This window comes from Haliaeetus albicilla, unplaced genomic scaffold (assembly GCF_947461875.1).
Source record: "Haliaeetus albicilla unplaced genomic scaffold, bHalAlb1.1 scaffold_42, whole genome shotgun sequence".
Lineage (NCBI taxonomy): Eukaryota > Metazoa > Chordata > Aves > Accipitriformes > Accipitridae > Haliaeetus > Haliaeetus albicilla.
Genome location: NW_027212546.1, coordinates 1,257,445 through 1,282,005, shown reverse-complemented (window position 1 = coordinate 1,282,005; position 24,561 = coordinate 1,257,445). Strand labels below are relative to the sequence as shown.

Sequence of the window (24,561 nt, the reverse complement as noted above, 5' to 3'; positions counted from 1 at the left end):
TTTAATTACACTAAGTCCCTGGTTGAGTATTGATGCCATTTCACGTTAGTCACTGAAGGTATATGTGTGAGGTATGAATTCAACCATCACCTATAGACAGTGAATGTAGGTTTCTCAAGTGACTGATTCAGAGCACTGGATTAAGCTCTCACTCTGAATTGTGCTTTGGAGGAGGAGCAGCAGGTTTGTGTCTCTTCTCTGAGTGGATGGTGAGCTAAGGCATATGTCAGCCTTGAGGAACCTGAATTTAAGCCAAAGAATGTCACTTGAATTCAAAACTCTGCTCAAGCCTTTGGAACATCCTGGCTATATTCATTTAGAAGAAGCAGTATTACAGTTGAGCAACCCTTACGCTAGGTGAAAGGAGAGGATTCAAGGCTTTTGCTGCTTAAAATAATCAGGGAAATGCCATTCTAAGTATGAGTCTTGAGGTACGTCTGCCTCTCTTTTCTTGAAGAGGAGAAAAATTTCGAGACTGTTCCCAGAATTAAAAAAAAAGCACAGCAATTCCACGGAGTTTCATGATAGAGGTGCCCAATACAAAGGGTGCTATGCTGACAAACACTGAAAAAATATGCAATACCAACTATTAATGCATAAGTATGGAATTAAGTGGACCGACCAAAAAGTGAAGGAGAGAAACCACACATAAATATCTTGAGTGGCAATGCAACCAAGTTGGCCAGCATCTGTCATTCCAAGGGAGGAAGCACTGTCATTGTATCTTAACCTGAAAATCTGTGATACTTTCTAATATTAAAAGAGGGTGATCCTCCTGCTCATGCCCCTGGAATTTGGTTAAACTTGTGGTATGCTAAGAATCTGCGTTTCTGCAAAACATTTCGGTAGTGTTTACAGTGGAGTCGTTCTTCTTGAAAGTTCATTTTCCTTCTGTTTTCTGTTTCAAAGGCTTCTTGCCAAATTTAGCAGGTAGCTGTTGGACTGAGATTTCCTCCCCTTCTGACTTTTATTAAATCTTATGTGTGAAACAGACTGAAGTCTTCCTGTTGCTATAAACTAAGAAAAAACTACTGTGTGTTGACAGGAGTGGCTGTTTTAAAATGCGCTTTGTAGCACTTCCTTTTTTCCATCATGGATCTTCTTTTGTAGAAGCTGTAACATAGACTTATTCCTTTTAGAAAATGTAATTACTTGGAGACTACCTTTATCCTGATCCTGCAATTTACATTTATCCTCTGGCAAAGGAGAGGTGGGATTCATTTTGCCTGATTTCTAGCTGTCAAAAATTACTTTTCTAGTCTGAGCTTATTTCTTAGTTGATCCAATGAATGGGAGAGTTCTGCAGAAGGAAAATTGTTCCCCCCTCCCTCTTCTAGTGTTGTGGCTATAGAGAAAGTAGTTTAAACTAAGTGCCTATGTTTTAGAAGGCTAATGTGGAGTGAGAAGAATTCCATTTCCTATCTTCCTTTGAAAAAAGCCAGAGCTTGGAAAAGTTTTCTTTTAACTAAACCTATCTTTAACTTGTTTCTTTTTCCTTCCCCACCCCTCCTCCAGGGAAGCTTATGCTAGGGGAAAGAAGGAAAAGCCTCCCTTTTTACCAGAGGAGCCATCCTCCTTCTCCTCCTCCAATGATCCTGTACCAGATGAGTTGTTATGTCTCATTTGTAAGGATATAATGACTTGTGCAGCTGTTATTCCCTGCTGTGGAAACAGTTATTGTGACAAATGTAAGTGTTACTCCCATGTTTGTTAATTCAAAACATCACATCTGATTTTCTGAAAGCTGAAAGAGGAGATAATGAAATTACTTTGTTACCAGTTCTATTTAATATTTAAGTATACGCTCAATATGAAAGCGCTCTTCTTGTATAAAGGGAAAAAAAAGCCAGGAAGCTTTTCCCCCTTTTTACGTGTCTAGTTAAATCTTCTTGACATGTGGAAGGATGAATATGAGAAGAGTAGCTAATTCTGCAGGTGATTACAGTGTTAGATATTGAATGAGTCTAGTTTGTCCACAGCCCTTTCTTTCATACTAAATTATATAGCCAACTCTGGGGACTTATGGTGGTCTGCAACAAGCGGGTAGTTAAGCATTTAATCCACATTCTTCTCCATGGAAGAGTTGGTTAAAACCTTCAGAACTCAAACCTACTAATGTTTTTTTGAGATGTGTTTTATTCATTAACCTTGAGGTTGGGGACTTCTCGCTGTACTAGATAGTAGGAAAAAGACTAGTTGAAACATCAAGACACAGCCTATGCTACATCTTCAGATGTTACAATAGTGAAATGTCAAAACTGTATAGTTATTTGCTGCATACTAGAATTTTTTTACACTATTGAACATTTCTAGCTTCATGCTCTCAATTAAAGACCATATTCACATATAAATCATATATGTGTTTTTATAATTAATTAGAACCCCCAAAACTTCCTTAGTTTGGCTAAATACAATTTTGATTATTCTAGTTATACACAGTTATTAGAACAGCATTACTGGAATCTGAGGAACATACATGCCCAATGTGGCATCGGACGGATGTTTCGCCTAATACTTTAACTGCCAACATGTGCCTACACCAGGTAACATGATGACATTTACATAAAGTGCTTGTAAGAAAAAGCTATTTGTAAAAAGCTGAAAGGGAAGAAAATACTAATTTACGTCTCCTTAAGCAAGGCGTAATTGTATAAGGCTAAATTTACTTTTCAAATACATTATCTGTTGTTGTCACAGCTTACAACTCTTTAGAGACAACCTGGCAAATTCAGGTCACACTTTTGTTTAACATGATTGCCTCGCTTTCAAATTCGGTGTTAACACTGAAGTACATTACATACAGTTACTCGGAGTTACCAGTCATTAATATCAGTGTTTAATGTGATGTGTTCAAATATCTGTATGTTGGTTTCTTTTAGGACTGATAGCATTTACAGGAATACACAAGCAGTTTTCCTCTTTGAAGGCTTTTGTTTGTATATCTGCTGAAGTTTCATCTTACCTTTTTTGTAAACGTTTTTCTGCTTCCAGGCTGTGAACAACTTCAAGAGTGGAGCTGGCTACACAAAAAGGCTCTGTCAACAGATTTGGCAGCAACAACAGCAGCAGCTGCCACTGCCTCCACCACCACTCAATACTGTTATACCTCCTGCTGCTCTGGTGACTGCTGCTGAACCTTCTACATCTTCCTCTCTGTCAACCAGCAGGTCGTTGGAAGAGAAGGTAAGCTTTATTTCAACATATGCAGCGATTCTTATATTTTAGTAGAGCTTATTTTCCAACTGTCTGTGTTTATTCACAAGGGCTCTCAGGTTCCTGTGCAAAGACAGCCAGCATTAGCAAGTCGTCTGGGCCCCCAAAGACAATCAATACCCACCACTGGTAAGAAACTGTAACTTTAGAATGTCTTTTAAAAAATGATCTTCAGATAAACCAAATGGGATTTTTTGCTTTTTCCTCTCTCCACTCCAAAAGGTCATCCAGCGAGAGCCAGTACAATTTGCTCAGCAGGTGGCAGAGCAGGCTGGGGACTCTATGTATTCTACAGAAATCCAATGTATTACTATTTGTAAGCTGTTAAACGAGGCCATAGCACTTAACTTCTGCAACAGCTGATTTATAATGAAGTAAGTATGCAGAAGATAGTTGTGGAGAATACAAGCAGTCATTAATTTTTAAATGGCCTAATTTGGATTGGGTTTAACAAATGGAATCTGTGCTTGCAGTAAAATTATTTAAAATAAAACTCAAGTACCTGATTGAAAAGAAGACCCTGAAAAAGGAACTCTTTGGGAGGAAACCATAATTACATATCAGAATTAAAAACATTTAAAGGCTCAGGTGGAAAGCCACCCTTTTGATTTCTGGCTGAACAGGGCTGTAGAAATTGATTTCTAGAACCCCCTAATAATTTGACGTGAATTTGCCAGGTTGTTTCTAAAGAGTTGTAAGCTGTGACAACAACAGATAATGTATTTGAAAAGTAAATTTAGCCTTATACAATTACGCCTTGCTTAAGGAGACGTAAATTAGTATTTTCTTCCCTTTCAGCTTTTTACAAATAGCTTTTTCTTACAAGCACTTTATGTAAATGTCATCATGTTACCTGGTGTAGGCACATGTTGGCAGTTAAAGTATTAGGCGAAACATCCGTCCGATGCCACATTGGGCATGTATGTTCCTCAGATTCCAGTAATGCTGTTCTAATAACTGTGTATAACTAGAATAATCAAAATTGTATTTAGCCAAACTAAGGAAGTTTTGGGGGTTCTAATAGAAGTCAGCCTCCAACATTCTTTTTATAACAACTTAGTTGACACTGATTGAGCAAATTCTTGGAAAAGTCAACACTCCTATTTTATGTCAGTTTTGAGTTTCTTCAATTTAGTCAGCCCAAATAGCCAAACTGCTTTCTCTCAGTTGGAGAGAGAGGAGTCTGTTGTATCTGTTATTGCAGTGTCAGGTCAGTCCTTCCTTTTGGAAGATATGTGTTATAGATAGATTGTAAGGGTGCACTGTGTTTATAAAATCTTAAAGATAAACCAGAACAAAACCCAGGATCCATTCCACAGATTGTCTAAAATCTCCAATTCAGGAAGCAAGAAAATAACAATTCAGGGACAAGAGCAGGCCAAATACATCATTGTGAGGCAACAGCATAGGAAGTGTACGTGGAAGAAGATAAAACAAGTTCGAGAGAAGGTGAGTTATTATCTGTGCTATACGGGATGCTGGCACTGCTTTCAGGCTACCAACCCAGCTTCAAGGCAGAAAAAAAAGTGGCTTTATCTTTATGCTGGCATCAGGAACAAGGTGCTTTAACTTGCCAGCAGGTGTCTGCAGGCTTTTTTTAGCATGAGTTTGTGCAGTAGGAATGGAAGGTGTAGCTGGTGTTACTTCAGTGAACGTCACAGCGTTTGGGGGTTTTCTTGCTTGGTTGGATTTGGTTTGTTTGTTGTTTGGGGGTTTTGTTTTGTTTTGTTTTGTGCTATCAATTTGGAGGGTTCAGGAGCTGATTTACATTCATTCCTCCTCCCAAGTGGTGACGGTAGAAAAGGCTGGAGTGATAAATTTCTACCCAGCTGGAGGCAGGCTGACCTCATAAGTCGGAGAGATGCATTCACAGTGAAGGCTCATACACCGCCCTGATGGCTGCAACTCCCTGAACTGTAATAGTGTGAACTTATCCGTTGTCTCTCGGAGTATGCAGGATAAATGGCTTGCAGCTTTGTGAAGCTATAAACAAGTGACAAAACTTGGAACAAATCAGTTTAACTTCTTGTATAAAATTAGGATCTCTTGGAACTGAAGTATGTTGGAGCTGTTCACTGTGGTGGACAAATCATAGCAAGAGTTGGCAAAATATTAAACTGCCAGAGACTTCTCATTTAAACAGAAGGCTGATGGATGAATAGGTATTATGCCATGCATGCTACTTTCTCTTTTAAGATCTCTTCTTTGTATATGCCTGGCAGTCTGGTACAGTTGAGAGAGAGAAGTAAGATATTTATTTATTTATTTAATTCCAAAAAGGGAACAAATTCTATTGGGCATAAGTCATTCTCAGTAAAGCTTTCCAAGTGCCATTTTGCTCAACTTTTAAGTTGTGAGATCAAATTTTCAGTAATACATGCAGGCAACTGAAAAACATCTACTCTTGACTAAGAGAATTTGCTGTTGATAATATCTGCTATATCTAATCGATATTGTCCTTTATGTCAATCTCTAATTATAGCCTCTGCAGGAAGAATGGGGCAACAAAAGGCAGATGGTGGCCTTCTGTAGCCTGGAAAGATCTTGGATGCTAGCAAAGTCTAAAACCCATTCTTGTGTTGTGCAAACTTTCTGAAGTGCAAGTTGTACACTGCAAGTAATGTGTAAAACATGGAAGAAGTTGCTGCTGTAGTTGTTTTAATTTAGATGTAATGCACAGCAATTAAACATAAGCTTTCCTTCTGTATTTGTTATGAAAATGATATCATAAGAAGGAAAATATTAATTATGACTATTTTTACTTATAAAGTGGAAATTGACAATGCCTATAAACAAGGCAAGGCAAATTAGGTCAAGGCCTAGTTACACTTGCAAGTAAACAGCTGTTCTGACTGGGGAGACTAGTTGATAGGACTACAGTTCTAATACCCTCCCCCCCGCTCCAGCTTTTTGGAAAACGCATAGAAAAAAGTTTGAAAAATGAGCTCATAGAGAAGGGAGGCGGAGGGAACCCACTAGATGACTAAAAGCCATGTCTATAGTTGGATAAAGCTACTCTGAGAGAGAGAAATCCATCTTTCCTCAGTGGAAGAGTAAAGGCAACAATTAGAAATAAGGAGCTGCAATAAGCAATCTTTTTAAAATCAAGTGTTGAAGCTGTCCTTTGAGCACTTCCTCATCCCATTCCAGCCAAAGTGGGTCAGATGCCTTAAATAGTTCTAAGCATCTCTCGACTAACCCAGCTAATATTTGAAGTTGTCCATATATGAAATAGGAAAATGTCTGGTTTGAATAAAGGCATCATTAATCCCTTTAGCCTTAGGGGTTGGATATGGACTCTTTGACAAGCATGATGAGTTGTAGAGACCTTTTTAATGTGTCTCCCCCTTTTGCTACTAGTGTTTCTGTAGAAACCCTTGATCCATTAAGTACAGTCCTCACTTCCTTGTCCCACTCCTTTCTCTCTCCTGCTTTCAGCTGGTAATGCAAAGTAGGGGTTTCTTTCTCCATTTTTCCCTTTCTAAAGCAAGGGTTCTATGGTGTAAAAAAAAAAAAAAAAAAGCTCATGCTGCTTTTAATTTAATGTTGTCCTGCCATGTCAGTCCTGTGCTGCTTCTGATTGCAAAGAAGTCTAAGCAGACAGGGCAAGTGGAGGGTTGGAGGTGAAAATGATGCCTTGCTGTGCTTGGAGTTCCAGGGGCAGTAACCCTGTGGGCCTCCAAACCCAGGTGCCTGGTGTCCTGCTCAACCTAACTGGGCAGTGAGCTAGTTAAAGCAGATTTGAGCACCTTCTACAAACAGATCTTAACTTGTGCTGCTCTGCGTGCTGACATACAGCTCTTGGATTTAGATTAAAACAGATGTATGTACAGCTACGCCTCTGAACTATAAAAATTGAACACTGTGTTAGAAGCACAAGGCTCTGCTAGCAACATTAGCTGCAGATTGGTTGATGTTTTCATTCATCCTCTTCTGTAAACGAAACCAAGGTAATGCTGAATTTGCTGTAACAACTCTGTTTAACAGACCACTTTGTTATATGTCCTTCCTCTACAATAAACTATAATGTCCTTCCAGAATCAGTAGAAGCACAGCAAAGACATTGAACTAAAAGAAGCCAGTGTTAAATTGTCTTGTTTAATGTTAGCAAGAAGCTGATGGGAATATCCTTAAATCAAAACTGATATGAAACACATTTATGTCCAAAACTTGTGCTGTATGTAGTGTCACCCTTCGTGAACTTCAAACCTTTTCATTTCCTGGCAATCAGTTATAACTCTCTAGCGCAATGCAAATAAGCTGTCTTAAGAGGGTAGCAACTTGGATCTTTTCTTATATCCACAATTTTTTTTTAAAAAAGTAGTTGTGACTTCTAAGTTAGGTCAAGTTATCTAAAAAACCATAAGCAGGATCTTTTTTTCCTCATTTATGTTAATGTTGGGCAAAAGAACAGAAGCTGATTTGGAAACCGGTTAAGTGGAAGGGTGTTTTCCAGTAAGGTGGTTGGTTTGTTTTTTTTTTTTCTTTTATGGAGTCTTCAGTATTTTATTGTCTCCCACAGTACTCTTAGGCTGCAGAACCAGCCTCAAAGGCACTGTGGAATTACTTCTCCAATTAGCTTGGCTCCTCCTAAGGATAGAGATTGCATTCATACTCAGAAGCTGGTTGAAGTGATGAAAGCATTTGGGGTATTTGAAGATGAGGAAGAACTGAACCATGGGTATAACAAGACTGTCAAATTTGTTGATCTCCTTGGGCGGGGGGGCGATTAGGGCAAACTTAACATGAGTTTTCTTTACAGGCTGGTCATTCTTGGTAAGCTGAATAACTTGGTCAAAGAATGGATTTCAGAACTTGGTGAGAGCAAGGTAAGGATTTTTGATACATTCTTATCAAAACAGCTGAAGCCTTTTTGTTTCTTTTAAAGAAACTAGGATTTATGCTGAAGTTGAACTTTTAACTTTCTTAAGTATCAAGGAGATCCGTAATAACTGTCATTGAAATAAAGTATAAAAGATACTTCAGATCAAGCTCTTCAAGTCCTTGGGGCACTGAATAAATTTGTGAATTGGCTCCATCAGTTGACTTGTAGGAGTTAAGAAAGCTGAAAAAACATATTGTGGGGTGAGAAAGATGGTAAATGGGCAATAATCTTGCCCCAAACAGCCTACAGCACTCAATCTAGTTTGGCATTATTACACTAGACTTGCCTTTGGTATGGCTCTTAGATTGTGTTAATTTATGTGGGCTGGCTGCAGGGAAGACTGATAGTAGGTCTTAGTTTGTTTAAATTGATGAAATGATTGCTACATTACTCATCTTTTTTTTGTTTTGTTTGTGAGCTGCAAGCACTCACTTCAGAAAAACAGTATCAGTCTATTAGACTAACAACTCAGTACGGGAGGGAGAAGACATTGTTTATGGAGGCTGTTGTAGTCTTTCTAAATAACTTACATGCTAGTTAAACTTGCACGTAGCTCAATGTGTATTTTACATTCTACAGAAAACTCTTTCTCTTCTACCCACAGAATCTTTCCCCTTCAGCAGTAGCAAATGTTGGTGGCAAAATATTTATGTGTGGTTCTTACAGGCTTGAAATACACAGTAAAGGTAAACTTTTGTTGTCTGGTCATAGTTCTAATGTTTGAAAGTGTCTTCCAATGGTAACAGAAGAAATGGAATCTCTTTGCAGGTGCTGACATAGATGCTGTTTGTGTTGCTCCTAGACATGTAGAAAGATAGGATTTCTTTCAGTCGTTCTTTGAAAAACTCAAACATCAGGAGGAAATAAAAAATCTAAGAGTGAGTAAGCTCTCTCTTTGATAGACTGTGCAACTCCTACAATAAGAATATTCATGTTGAAGACTCATATTGGTAGTTGTTGTCTTACAAACCAAAATTAAAAAGGGAATTGTTTCTGAGTACCTTCTAAAATACTCTTTATGCAGCATGAAAATGTTGAAGTCAAGCTTTTGGTTCCCTTCCCCAATGACTGTACATCACATAAGACTCTTTGTGGTTCACTTTTTCCCTACCCATGGTTTGGGAATGAGTTGGCTATAGTATCAAAAAGCAAGATTGTCCCTAGGAGCCTTGCTTTAACTTTAGATGTAGTAAGGGGCTTGGAAATAAGGTAACTGCATGCAGGTAGAGGAAGGGGCAGCCTGAGATCTAAGCAAGTTGAATGTGATGTGGAAAGGTTTCTGAGACTCAGCCTGAGACTTTGTAGAAGAGATACACAGTCAACTTTACATAAAGTTAATAGGAGCTGTGCTGCGAACGTGCAAAACTGCCTTGTAAAATCACCCTCGGTGCCTATGTTGTGTACCTTGCGTATAAAACCAAACTCCTGAGAAGTGTTTCTGTCAGCCTAGTCTTCCTTGTACAGACATTTTGAAAGATTTCATATGCATAGCTAATGAGCCTTCGTTTAGAAGACTGCCACCTGAAAACAGACTCAGTGGGCTGTGGCACAGCTCTAACAAGTGGTCTACAAAATTGGAAATTGTCCCATAAGGTAGCTGATAGCATCTCAGGCATGGTAGAAAATAAAAATACAGGAGGCTTGTGCACGCTGTCAAATGTGGACAGAATTTTCTAGATTTCTCTGGATGTTAACCAGTAGTAAGATAGCTATGGAAATCTCTTGCTTTTCTTCCTCACCACCAAGGTAAGTACCTTACAACCTCTGATACTGATGGCTCATTGTGCACTGTTTGTTCATTACAATACATGATCAGCCTCTGAATCTCTTGGCTAAATAACTTCTGAATGCTAGTATTAGTACTGTATTAGTGCTATACTGCTTGCAGCTTATTATAAGTTTTTTTTGGTTTGGAAGCAGCTCAGTCTTTATACTGAGTAGTTAGCAGTGTAAATTCTGCATTTGATCGTAGTTTAGGAGAAACATTAAAGTAGCAAAACATTTTTTCTTACACAGTTATCCTCTCCTTTACAGGCAGTTGAAGATGCATATGTACCACTTGTCAAGTTTGAGTTTGATGGCCTTGAGGTAAGCATTTTTTTTCTTTAAGTGAGTAAATTTTTTTCGTGCTTTGGAATAGGATAACTTTTCCAGGGACCTGTGACTGTGCTGTTTTGGACCACAACCTATCCCAGGAGAATACATTGCTTATAGGAAAATAAGCCCCTAGGAAGCCTGGCAGGCATGGGAGCATCAGGGACATCTTTTTCTAAACCTGTGCTGTAGACCAAGGTAGCCTGCTTGAATAGCATTTATCTCTAGGATCGTGCAGAGTGGGAGCAGAGGAAGTGTCCTTGCTAACTCTTCTTAGCTCTGACAAGTGAGCTTTCTACAGAGGGATGCGTATAGTGTAGTTCACTGTGTGAAACATGTGAGCAGACTAAATGTTTTGCTGCAAATCCAAAATGAAGTGGTCATGGGACAAACAATCTGGAAAATGGAAAGTAAAAGTACTCATTTGACTCCTGCCTAGGTTTGTCAGCTGCAGGAATCCTGGTATCTTGAATACTTCTTACACAATTAATAAAGACCTGCATGCTCTAATACCTAAGCAAGTTACTGCTTGGTATCACTATTATGAAGACATTTATTCAGTGACCTTTTTGTGGCCTTTATCTGGTACAGACATTCACAGAATAATTTTCTTGCCTCAGACTGTACTAAACCCCAGATACTTCAGGATCAAAAGGGCTTACTGCCTAAAGAAAATGCTCTCTCCTTTGCTGAAGTATAGTTGAGGTGATTGAACTTGTCTTAATTCTGTGATTAATTTTAAGTTCCTTTTTAATTAAAATTCTAAGTCTAGAGTAATCTTTTTTTCAACTTAAAAACCCCTCTTCCTTTCCCTAGCTTAAAAAGAAAGGGGTGATGCAATGAAGGTTTTGTAAATAAAATATGGAACTTTTAGAAATTTTATGGAGTCTTCTGGTCAATAAATCTCGGGAGATGTATCTATAGTCACATAATTCTAAATACAAATGTTAACCTTTCTTTTTAGACTTGAATGACTGTCCCCCACTAGTGTGCTGTTTGCAAACTGTGTGGCATTCTAATGGCTGGCACTTTCTTCCTCTTAAGATTGATCTCATGTTTGCAAGACTGTCTATGCCAACTGTTTCTGATAAGCTTGATCTCAGAGATGACTCACATCTCAGAAGCCTGGATATAAGATGTATATGAAGCTTAAATGGTAAGCATATTTACACATCTTTAAAAAGAAAATATTACTAAAATTGGTGTGGAATGCACATTACACAACCCAAGTTTCTGTACAAGATGCAGAAACTGATCCCCTGTATACTTGAGATCTGAGGAGGTGGTGAGTGGGCTGAAATTTAGATGTTTCAAGTTGTGTTTCATGTTTCTTTGATTGGGGTGTGCACATTGTTCCAGTTTGCCACAGAAACTACTTCAGATGAATAGGTAGAGCACTTGATAGAGAAGAATGTGTGGTAGTTCATTAAAAAAAAAACACAACAAAACAAACAAACAAAAAAAACCAACCCCAAATTTAAAATACTGAAGCCTGACTTGCTCACTGTTTAACACTCACTGGTTTAATTGTTCCTGGCTGTCGAAAGAAACCTAGCTTTCGGAATCCTGTGGAAGGGCCTTACTGAAAATTGTTGGCTGCAGTCTAAAGTATGAAAAAGCTGTTGAGGGCACCAGTTACCTGACGTGATACTGAAAGTTACGTGTAATCTCTAATTTTTAAGGTAATACAAAGCAAGTAATCCAAACTTGTTTTCATAGACTTGAAGGATAAACTGTAAGTTATTGATCCAGCATAGCATAAAAACAACTTGTACCTGTGTCGTGGTTTCAGCGCAGCTGGTAACAAAGGACCACGCAGCCGCTCACTCACTCTTCCTGCCCCCCTCCAGTGGGATGGGGAGGAGAATCAGAAAGGAGAAAAGGAAAAAAAAAAAAAAGTATCCTTGAGCTTTGAGATAAGGACAATTTACTGGGACAACACAAAAAAAGACATTACAGCAACAACGGTACTAATAAAAGAATATACCAAACAAGTGGTGCACAGTGCAACTGCTCACCACCCAGAACCCAATGCTCCGCCACTTCCCCCACTGAAAGCCGAGAGCCCCCCCAGCCCGCTCCCCATTTATGTACTGAGCATGATGTCACATGGTATGGAATACCTCCTTGGCTAGTTCAGGTCAGCTGTCCTGGCTGTGCCCCCTCCCAGGTTCCTGTGAAAATTAACTCTATTCCAGCTGAACCCAGGACAAGATGTTACTAGGAAGTTCTGTGCTTCAACATTTTTTCTTACAGGCTGCAGAGTTACTGATGAAACACTACACCTAGTGCCAAATAAAGAGAACTTCTGGCTCACACTGCAATTAAACTGTGGGCAAAATGTGAGTAATGTGATTGTTTGTGATCTTTAAACTTTTCAGAGGTACCTCATGCTGAAAAAATAATAACATTAGAATTCCTTCAGCTTTGGATAGCTGTTTAAATAACAGTTTTTTACCCCCATGGGGCAGATTCTGTGTGTTTTTTAATGAGGGTAGAGTGGGGAGAAGAGGGGAGTGCCTACAGGACAAGGTGCTGCGTTGCTTATCAGGAACCTGACTACAAAGGATAAAAATGCCAAGTGAAGTATAAAAGCTCGATACATAAGGAATAAGAAAATACTGTTTGCGCATGTGACTAGAGCAAGTGCTAGAAGAATGGTAGAACCTTTTTCTTAAGGGAAGTTGGATGAAGCAGTAGCTGTAGCAGTGCAGGCAAATTTCAGAGTAGCAGTATTTTGGGAAGTGGTGTGGTAATGATTCTTTTTCTCATCGCTGTGAGGACCAACAATTTTGGCCTCATTGCACTGAAAAAATAACTGACTTTGAGGCTGAAGTGTACTAGGTATTCTATAGATTGTGAGGTTGGTGCTGTAAATTTGAAGGAATATACTTGGGTATTGAAAGACTACAGGCTAATGACAGCATATCCATTGTATGATGTGGCATTTACTCCAACATGCTGGGATTCATTGGTAGGGTTTCCTGGGCCATGCTAGTAGCAAGAATGTATCAGCTCTAGCCAAACGCTTTGGCTACTAGTCTGATTAAGACGTTCTTGTTTTTTTTCAAAATGGTAAGAGCTATTTATGACTATTTTAATTTGCAGAAAGTAGTTACACTTTTTGTGGTAGTTCTTTATATAAGATTTACACCAACAACATTCAATCCTACCCTGAATTACATGGCAGAGTTTTAAATGGACAGTTAGTTACTGGCTTTTCTTATACAGGGAGTGGCCAAAACCTGTATTGCTGAAACAACACGAAGAGAGCAATCTTAACTTACCAGTATGGGACCCTAGGGTATGTAGACATTGAATTTGGAAGCCTTTAAACTTTCTTCTAAGCTAAGCTGCTGGTGCTGAGCACAATTGTTTTAACATCATAGGTGAACTGATGAGACCGATATCATGTAATGCCTATCATTACCCCAGCCTATCCACAGCAGAACTCTACATACAACGTATCTACATCAGCATGAGCGGTAGCGGTAGAGGAGTTAAAACATGGTAAAGTTCTTTCCATGCATATTAATTGATTAAAAAGTATAAATTTTCCTCTATGAAACCACATTATCTGAATTGGTTATATTCTGCGAGGTGTTCCGCCCTTTTAGGCAGAAGAGTTCTCTGGGAAGTATATCTGTTGCAGGCAATAAGGGACCAGTTTTACAATGAACTGTTGTAGTAGACCTGCATTGTGTCAAGGGAATCCCTGCTTTTTGATCTGTCAATCATTGTTCAAAACCTTTATCTTATAAAGTTTATATCATGCTCTGCTAGTCTTTAAAAAAAAAAAAAAAGTAATAAGTTTTTCAACCTTAATTATAGGTCTTGCAGTTACAAATGAGATTCTCCAAGGAAAATCGGACTGACCAAAGCTCTTTGAACCACAGAACTTCTTTCAGAAATACAAGTATGTATGAAATCTGTTATCTGAACTTGAAATTATTTACTTACTGGTTAGCATAGATAGTTTTAGCTTGCAGTCTAAATAGAAGATGGCATTGGTGTTTGTTTTTCAGAAACTGGAGGTAGTCATATGAATTTCGGTAAGGATAAGTAGAGGGAAGAGAGAAAAACTATATGTGTTATGCCACTGACACTGTTTTTATTAAAAGAAATCAACTCTGATACTTAGAATGTAGCAGAATGCAATTATAAAGGGTGTAATCAGTTTTTCTTCAGTTAATACTGTGCCGAATGCAGGATATAATCTGTCATGTCTGGAAGTCACATTCTATACATTTAAGGCAGTTTTGATTTCACTTGAAGGAATACAAAGTCCTGAGCTAGGATATTATTTTTTCTTTTCTTCTAGACATTGTATTGTGCTGACTGCTAGTGCCTCCACTGAAGAGCATCACTTAGAGTGGTAAGACTTGCTTTGAATGTGGATTCAATAGATAATTGACACTCAGTTCAGTGTTGCACTTCATTAGTTAATACAGTTAACAAAAATAAAGCATTCAACTCTGCAACTAGGCATGGAATACAGTACCAAGTTAAGTAGACAGTTCATCAGCAAAACTGAAAGCTTTCTTGTGAAGGGAAGTTAACATAAATCTTGCTGTTTCAGAAGTTAACCTAAAGATCTAAGTCATGATGAGAAGGAACAAAGAGGGTTAGTGTGCATATGCCTGAAGGTCAGATGCTCTGTGTCATCTGGAGAAGCAGATGCAAGGAGTCTAAGGAGACTACTTACCCAACACTGCTTCAGTTAGGAAGATGTTCCTTGTCGCAGAGTCTGAAGTAAACGGGGATTACTTGATGTCATCAGATGTGTAGTGGACACTGGAGAGTTAGATCTTTTACTGAGTTAGAGAGCAGTGGTCTCCAGATTTTTGTGCAGTCCTGAGAGAAAAAAAAAAAATTAAACACATAGTTGCAGTATATATCTACTTATTTACAAGTTACATACACATTACTGAAGTTCTAGTATTTTCTTCCCATACCCAGTGGATTGTCTTGTGCACCCCCTGGTGTACACCCCCGGCATACACCCTGCCCCCCCCCCACTTTGAAGACCACTGTTGTAGAGCCTTAGAAGACTTGGTTTCATAACTTTTTTACTGGATGTAATATTTAATTTAGGACTAGATTACACTCAATGCTAAGTTGCTCTGGTTATGTAGTCAGCCTATTCCAGAGCCTCCTTTTCTCCAGTGAAGTGAAACAAGGCTGTTTAATCTAGGTGAAACCTGACCGTCTGCACAGAGCATCTGAATGCTGATAAATAGTATTTACAAACTTTTAATCTAGTAGTTTGCTCAGGCATCTTATGTTTAGTGCTGAAAATTATCATCTCAGCACGCTTGGTAGTGGATAGGTACATTGCAGGGGTGCTGATCTACTTTGTGAAATGTAATGTGAGAACCACTTCAACTGTAGTGAGAGAAAATGACTGCTTACGACATGACATTTGTCACTGTCTCAAAGGAGATACACCAATAACAACTTGTTTAACCTGTGTGAACCAGCTGACTAACTGTGAATCTTGAAATAAGGGGAAACGGTGAGGAATTAAGGTACTCTAATGTATGTGGTGTTCTCACTCTTAAGAAATGAGTACTTTACCTGCTTTGCTCAAGTAAGCAAGCGAAATAGCTCTGTGTAACAGACCACTGTTCTGAGGGCACCTTGGTTATACTTCAAAGTTTGGCTTGCGCTTTAAGGCAAATAATTTAATTCTTATGCTACCTCTAAAAGACATCTTCTCTCATGTTTAAAAATAGCTCTAATAGGTAATACCTTTTACCTGAACTTTTTAATGTGTTCACTTAAAAATCGTATCAGCTACAGCTTGATGTCAGTTGCAGTTAGGTATACAACAAGGAGTTATGGGCAGAGGGCTTAGAGCCAAATAGTTTTTGATGTGAAATGTTTTTAAGTGAACAAAGTTTATCGTATCTCACAATAAAGATGAGGAAAGTTCTGGCTCCAGTAAAAGCTGATGTTTTTTGCAGTGACAGAAATGGCAGCAAATGGGGCTTAGTTTTGCATCTGGGAAAATGAAAAGCAGAAGATAAATTTGCTTCAGTTTGTCTGCTATAAGAACAAGTTTAGTTCACCAACTCTTGAATGGATTTGGGAATAGATGACACATCTCTGTTGTTCATCAACATAAGATACTTTTGAAGAACGTAGAGTTCTGACTGCTTTCAAAGCTAGCAGTGTTTTAGGTAAAAGGGTAAAATGCCAGTACTTCATTTAAATGAAGAGCCTTTCTGGTCATGATACATTTCTTGGGCAAGTTTCTGTTGAGACTGTGTTGACTAGATCATTTGTTTATTAAAGGAACTATATTTTTTGAGTTTGCCTGGAAAAGGGTAAACTCTTTTCACAGGTCAATCTGCAGGAAGAATTGCATCTTTACTCAGGTGTAATTGAACAGTTGTGCTTGAGCCTTTTCTAAACTGTTGCTCTCCTTGATCTTAGGGGCAAAAAGGAGTTTTGCTGCTCTTCAAAATGCAGCCAGAGCTGCTGGGAATCTGCTTCTTGTTGATATTTTCATCATAGGTCATATGTTGAAGTGTTGTATCTGACCCGTTAAGAGTACAAGTTAAACTTGTTTACCTCTGTCTTTGGAAACTTTAAAGCTCAAATGTCACTGGAAACTTCTCAAACTATACTGTGTGTGATATAAATATCCAGTATCTGCTCAGCTGAATGAAACTTACTACTTACTGACTGGTTAGCATTTTTGTATTAGCATTGTATTGTAAAAAGGCATATAACAAATGTGCTGGATACAGTTAAAAATGAGTAAATGGCTCTTGTTCTTATTAGGATTGGCCTTGTTGAATCTGAAATTCGTGTGCTAGTTGGAAACTTGGAGAGGAATTAATTTCTATCTATTGCACATGTAAAGCCAGTCTTTCCCTGGCAGATGAGAACTTTGTAAACAGTGAGTTTCATTACTTTTCTGAAATACAGTTTGGCCAATGTATTTGTATTGTCTTTGTGTGGCAAGGTTTTGGTAGTGGGGGGGGGGGTTACAGGGGTGGCTTCTATAAGAAGCTGCTGGAAGCTTCCCCTGTGTCTGACAGAGCCAATACTAGCCGGCTCTGAGACGGACCCGCCACCGGCCAAGGCCGAGCCAATCAGCGATAGTGGTAACACCTCTGTGATAACATATTTAATAAGGAAAAAAAGTTGCTGGGACAGAAACAGCAGCCGGAGAGAGGAAGTGAGAACATGTAAGAGAAACAACCCTGCAGACACCAAGATCAGTGAAGAATGATGGGGAGCAGATGCTCCAGGCGCCAGAGCAGAGATTCCCCTGCAGCCCCTGGTGAAGACCCTGGTGAGGCAGGCTGTCCCCCTGCAGACCATGGAGGTCCACGGTGGAGCAGATATCCACCTGCAGCCTGTGGAGGACCCTACACCAGAGCAGGTGGGTTCCCGAAGGAGGCTGTGACCCCGTGGGAACCCTGCACTGGAGCAGGCTCCTGGCAGGACCAGCGGATCTGTGGAGACAGGAGCCCATGGAGCAGGTTTTCTGGCAGGACTTGTGACCCCGTGGGGGACCCACGCTGGAGCAGTGTGCTCCTGAAGGACGGCACACTGTGGAAAGGACCCATGCTGGAGCAGTTTGTGAAGAACTGCAGCCCGTGGGAAGGACCCACATTGGAGAAGTTCGTGGAGGACTGTCTCCTGTGGGAGGGACCCCACGCTGGAGCAGGGGAAGAGTGTGATGAGCCCTCCCCCTGAGGATGATGAAGCGGCAGAAAATAACGTGTGATGAACTGACCATAAACCCCATTCCCCGTCTCCCTGTGCTGCTGGGGTGCGTAGGTAGAGAATCCAGGAGTGAAGTTGTGCCTGGGAGGAAGGGAGGGGTGGAGGGAAGGTGTTCTGAGATTTGGTTTTATTTCTCATTACCCTACTCTGGTTGATTTGTAATAAATTGAGTTAATTTTCCCCAAGCTGAGTCTGTTTTGCCCATGATGGTAACAGGTGAGTGATCTCTCCCGTCCTGATCTCGACCCACAAGCTCTTCGTTATATTTTCTTTCCCCTGTCCAGCTGAGGAGGGGGAGTGATAGAATGGCTTTGGTGGGCACCTGGCATCCAGCCAGGGTCAACCCACAACAGTATTGCACTTTGCTTGTATTCATTCACCTCAGCTTACCTGCGAGAGATGTTCGGTTACGTACCTACTGTTTTGTAGGTATGAGGCCTCACAGGTAAGGTTCTGAGCATGTAGGATCTTTTTAAAGAAGGGAGAACTTCAGGGAGGAGTTCTCAGAGAACTTAAGTATGGGCTGACTCTAATCTTTAGCTGCTGCATACAACTAAATTGTTTTGCTTACTCCCTTCTTGAGAGTACATACTAGCATCCAGATAATTGGCATCTGTGCATAAATGATAGATTTGTGAATCTGTCTTTTTAGGAGTGGATATGTGTCAATGTCAATGTGGTTTCCTGGAATTGTATTTAGGAAAGTGGAAAATGCAGCAAGTGTTAACGTTGATTTAACGTATGTTATACAGTCGTTCAAAGGTAAGCCTATATTTTGCTCTAGTCTGGTAGGGTTTCATTTTTTTATTCTAGTGCAAGTTGCTTCACAAAGTGAATTGTGGTTCCTTCTGGTATTAGCTATTAGATATTTCTACCGAGCGCGATACATAGAAGATTAGCCTGAAAAACATACTGTTTTGACACTTTGGCACAGTAAGTCCATCTTGAAACAAAAGTGTGTACTAAAGTCCTATACCATATACCACACGTGAAATAACTGCTCTGCAGATCATAGTAAACTCTCACAAAGGAACTGCGATTCATGAGGTGGACAGTCAGATGTGAAGCCAGGAGATGTCCATTTACTGGGTGTAGCTACACTTGTCAAAAACAGTTGTCAGTTGCTGAACTTTGAAAGTGGGAATTAACTGTATCAGTCTCTAAAATAAGTTGTTAATGCCTGTTGAGAGTATTTTTTCCAAAATAACAGTTTATGTATGATATCATCCCAGAACTTTGAAAGGCAGTGAGTGGTCACCTTGTAATGACATGCAGTCTCGCATGTAAATCTTCATGTTCATCTTCCATTATTACTTTTGATAGATGTAGAAATAAAGTAATATTTCAAGTGTTGTTAGATAATGCTAGAATAAAGGGATTTTGGGGTGAGCAGTCATTTGAAAGTATAGGTCTTTTTGCCACAATCTGTTTGCTTCTTCCCAAGCTGCCTGCTCTTGTGCCTTTCAGAAGTGCATGTGTGCTGTCAGGCTCGTGCCTAGCTATCATAATGATGAACTAAGGAAATCAGGTTACTCTTCTGAAGTGACAAGTGTGTTTGGGCAAAAAGTTCTAATGGTGGGCTCCTTTAAACTCTTCATCAGTTCAAACAAACATTTATCCATGGTACCAGCATGAGCTGTGTGTTGTGTTGCTCAGACAACATGAGTAAATGCAGTAAAAGCTGACCTTCTTTTTAGCTCATGCTTTGGGATATGAGAAAAACACAGAAAAAAAGCATCAAAACTCTTGTCTGAGTTTCAAGCCAGGTGGGGTGACTTCCTCAGACTTGTACTCTTCTCTGAACTGATGCTTGTCTTATACGTTACATCCAGTGGCACTGTGTTTCAATGTTGTGGCAAATGTAAATTATGTCAACAAGGTTTATGTACTGCTAAGAGGCTAGAACTAATGTTAAATCCTGTATTTCTATGCACAAACTTTATTAGCATAGCTGTGTGCTCTTAGTTTAGTGAAGCACAGCCGACAATATGTTTCAGATACAGGGTTTGAATCCAGAGAGATTGAACAGAAAAGGTGTTTCTTGAGAGGTGTGATATCCCTTGGCAAATGTGGGAGTGGCCAGTAGTTACATGCAAGAAAGCTTTTATCATGTGCCTTGACTTTGAGAGAATATCTCTAGAGGGCAAGTTGATGGGCTCAAGAGTATAAGGCTCATAGTTCGGAAGGCTTTTGTTAAATGAACTTTATCTCACTTTTCCATAAAAACATTATTGAATTTACTTTGAAGCAACTGTTCATACCAGTGTGAATGTTCATATGTGTGCTTTTATTTCACTTCTAGGTCTCCTGTAGAAAGACTTATAAGCCTTTTTGTTTTTGTTGCATGTCCTTACTTTGATTCCCACTCTGTATGTTAGTAAGCTGACTTTCCAGTTATGCTCATGATAGGCTTGTTAAACTTACCTAAATGTGACTTAATTCTGTAATAACTTCTGTGCTAGTATAGCATTTTTTAGTTGCATAAAAGGTTCTTTGCAGGCAATTAAGAAAAACTGGTTTAAATTGTGGTGGTTCTGATAAGTCAGATGTCCCTAAAATCTAGACTGTCTTGGACAGATAGAGTTTTAACACCCGAATTAGTGAAACGCCCCCCCCCCAATCACCACAGTAAATATCAAACAAAAAAATTAGTCTAAATCTTGATTAAGGTGTCTGGTCTCTCATCAGCTGAGCACAGTTGGGTTGATTCAGAAATTCCTCTAGATCTATTTTCAACCAGAAAACTAAGGGTTAAGGAGTATTATCTCCTTCAGGCTAAAATCAGCTCAGATGTGAGCTGCATGATTAGCAAACCACAGCTGTAACTGAGCACATAAATGTATATTTGAACTTAAATAGCTATTACATACCTGGTCTGTACTGGATGTGAAATGGGCATCTTGGGTCACGTTCATCTTGGGACAACTTCTTATTCTTTGTTTGGGCTGGACAGACTTAAAGGCTTGCTGCTTCTAAAGAAACCATGTGTAACTTTGACAAATACCTAATGCAAACATTCCCACTAAGCTACAACGCTAAATTTCCTGTTAGTTTCCAGCCAGGCTAACAGCCTCAATATGCTAAAGGATGGTATGAAGATTGAGGCAGCTCATGTGAAGAGAAAGCATCTCCACTATTTTTTGCCTGCAGAAACCTTACAGAAAAGAAAGAAGGTATAATAAAAATTTGGCTCTTCTGGCATTTTTTTTTTGCTTTAATAATTACTTCATTATTTTGTTGTTGTTGTTTCAGCAAAGCATGCTAGGTGCTAGTCAAAATGCTAGTGGGCTTCAGTGCAAAAGGACTTCTTCAGATGGAAGTTGTTTGGACAGTTCCAGAGACACAGACTCCAGAACACCAGATAATGTCTCTTCTTTAAATAAGATTTCTAAATTGGACACTTCTACAGCAGAGAGATAAAGGTTAGCACCATAACCTTAAAACTGTGAAGAAGCTGCTTTTTAACTGACTCGCAATGTGAATGAGGTCTAGGATTTTGTGTTGAATCTATGTTGTTCATAAGCATGTGGAGCGCTCTAATGGCTTCAGGAACAAAGCTGTCATCTCCTTTGGGCACATGGGGAGAGACAGGTTAAAGAAATCCTTGAAAAAATTAATTCAGTGTATGTGAACACATATAGGAAGAAAGAAGAACATGATAACAGAGCAATTATTTGGTCTTGAATGTAGTTCCCCTTAGGTTAGCGTGTAACTTGAAGCTGGAGTGTTTTATAAGTAGGTAGCTGTTCTTTCTAACAAAAAAAATGGTTAATGCCAAGCATGTTCTAATGAAGTGCTGATCTTGATCACAGAAACACTAGAGCTGCTGATGATTTGGTGCAGCAGTATGAGAACTTGTGCAGTAAAAGTGTCTGTCACTTCCTGGGAAGTCTCTTTGTTCATAAACTACTTCAGCACAGGAGGAATATGTAATCTTGAGAGTAATAGCCCAAGACTACCAAATGAGTAATGCCTTCTGTATTCAGACTGTTTGGTACTGTAGCAGTAGCATTAGAAAAAAAAATAAAAATTGGATGCCTGTATGGGTAGAGCAGATACATTCATGAAAAGCAGTACAGAGTGCTGGTGTCCTGGTTTCAGCTGGGATATAGTTAACTGTCTTCCTAGTAGCTGGTACAGTGGTATGTTTTGAGTTCAGTATGTGAAGAATGTTGATAACACTGATGTTTTCAGTTGTTGCTCAGTAGTGTTTAGACTATAGTCAAGGATTTTTCAGCTTCTCATGCCCAGCCAGGGCACCTGACCCAAACTGGCCAACAGTGTATTCCATACCATGTGACCTCCCATCTAGTTTAGGAACTGGGCAGTGGGGGGGCAGGGATTCGCCGCTCGGGGACTGGCTGGGTGTCGGTTGGCGGGTGGTGAGCAATTGCCCTGTGCATCATTTGTACATTTCAATCCTTTTATTACTACTGTTGTCATTTTATTAGTGTTACCATTATCATTATTAGTTTCTTCTCTTCTGTTCCATTAAATCGTTCTTATCTCAACCCAGGAGTTTTACTTCTTTTCCTGATTTTCTCCCCCATCCCACTGGATGGGGGGGGAGTGAGTGAGCGGCTGCGTGGTGCTTAGTTGCTGGCTGGGGTTAAACCACGACAGCTGGATATACTACCCTGGAAAACAGTGCAAGTACATAGAGACTGACTAAAGAAAATGCTTAAGTTTAAATTTGCGGTCTGAAGTTCAGCAAAATGAAGATCTCATTCTAGATTGCCTGTGAGTTTGTTGTTCAGTAGAGTGCGACAATGAGATAAGAAGATAGACATTTGTCTTGCATGGACTTTCTGGAAAGGAAAAGTACAGTATTTTACAAACTAGCATTTTATAACTCTGGCATTTGACTTTTACAGAAATGCTGTGTATCAGAAATCTGATGGTGCTACCTCATGTAGCTGTGCCATCAGTGTCCAAGGGACTCTCCATTTCTGTTACTGATTCAAGTATGTATTGAAGTAGCGGATGGAATCCAGTCTTTAATTTCATGGCTGAACTCTAGAAGCTCAGTGTCTCCTACAGAACTGGAGGCTACAGTTGCAATAAGAACATTGGGAGCTCCAGTTGGGTGCACCATTCCAGGACATAACACAGTTTCTCCATGCGGATCACATTTTGTCCAAGGACAGCATGAATTAAGTGGGACTCCAATTACAGATCCTAAGAATGCTGCACTTAAATGACCTTATTCACTGACCACTAAAGGACCTTGCTCACCTACATCAGAAGAATGCCCCCAAAAACTAGTAGACAGAGAAAAAGTAAGGAGAGGGGGGTCTAGGCCAGGGAGTGTTTGAAGTAGAATTAATTATTGATGTACAATGAATGACATAACTGAGAAGAAATGTATATATACATCCCCAGTGGATTCAGGAATCTAAATTTAAGCATAATGATAGTTTTCCTAGGATGTAGGTATGAGAAATTGTCTCGAATATACTGTATAGCTATTAAACAATTTTTTTTTTTCCAAGATCTGGCACTAGTGACTGTTTCTGGTCTGGTGGCAGGGTCTCTAAATACTACTGTACTTGTATATTACTGCACTGACCAATTGCTGAATGAACTGACTTATTTGGAAGCGGTTCTTAATTCAGGAAAAAAAAAAATCTCAAAATGAAGTGGATATGAATCTTATAAATTTAAAAGTATGAGCTAATCTTGTTCTGCCAGATGATTTTTGAATGCATATTGATAGGTTTGCTGCTTTAGAAATCAGCAGCCTACTCAATAGGTTGTCCACTGCTGACATGACAGTGTGGAGTTGCTAGTTAAATCTTGTTTTTGTGGAAGCTTTCGATTAATGCTTGATTTGTTTTATTGCTATACATAACTCTCCTTAAACAGCTGTTTGTGTGGCTTGACCTCTGATTTGAGGCAGAGGCAAAGAACAACTAGAAAAAGCTCAATTTTGATACTTGTAAAGAATCAGCTTGCAGAACTGTTACCTACTATTGAATATTTCAAGTACAGATTTCAAGGTTTGGGTAATAAGACTTTTTGCGAGGCTTGAGATTGCCGTGTGGTAATGGTAGTCTTGTCTAAATGTTTTAAGAATGGCCACTAATACACTTAATGTGTTGACTGGAAGCTGTACTCAAATATGAGGGTAATTTTAGCATAGCAATTATTCTGGGCCTGTGTATTCTGTTCTTCTAGTTAACTGGCCAGGATTCAGCAAAGATGGTGGCAATCCAGAAGATGTCATCAGCAGATCTACAGACAACATAATTTTGAAGGGGTTTTACTCAGTGGACTAACTGGAAAGCTGAACGGACTGTTCCAGTGCCCAGACTACCTCACACAAATACTCTATGTGTTTGTTGATGTAAACAAAAATATGCTTTTTAGTTTAACTTATTTCAGTCTTCATTTCCCAAATATATTCTTGTAAGAGTTATCCTTATTAGTCTTTTTAAAAGTCTTAACTATCACTAGCTGAAACAGCTTTTGAAAAAGCCACAAAACCCAACCTGTCCTGTGACTTGGATTCAGAATGTGTGTAAACAGGTTAACTAGTCACTGCAAGCACGCTGTCGTTCAAAGTGTATATGAACGTGCTTGTATCCATTTGTGCTTTCCTAGTGCACGTGCATATATTGTTCTTA

At 39.3% G+C, this 24,561-nt stretch overlaps 1 pseudogene; it reads left to right on the top strand.

Annotated features, from left to right (window-relative positions):
* The first annotated feature begins 2,528 nt into the window (after nt 1-2,528).
* LOC138684340 (poly(A) polymerase gamma-like) lies at nt 2,529-24,213 on the top strand (annotated as a pseudogene).
* The last annotated feature ends 348 nt before the right edge of the window (nt 24,214-24,561 follow it).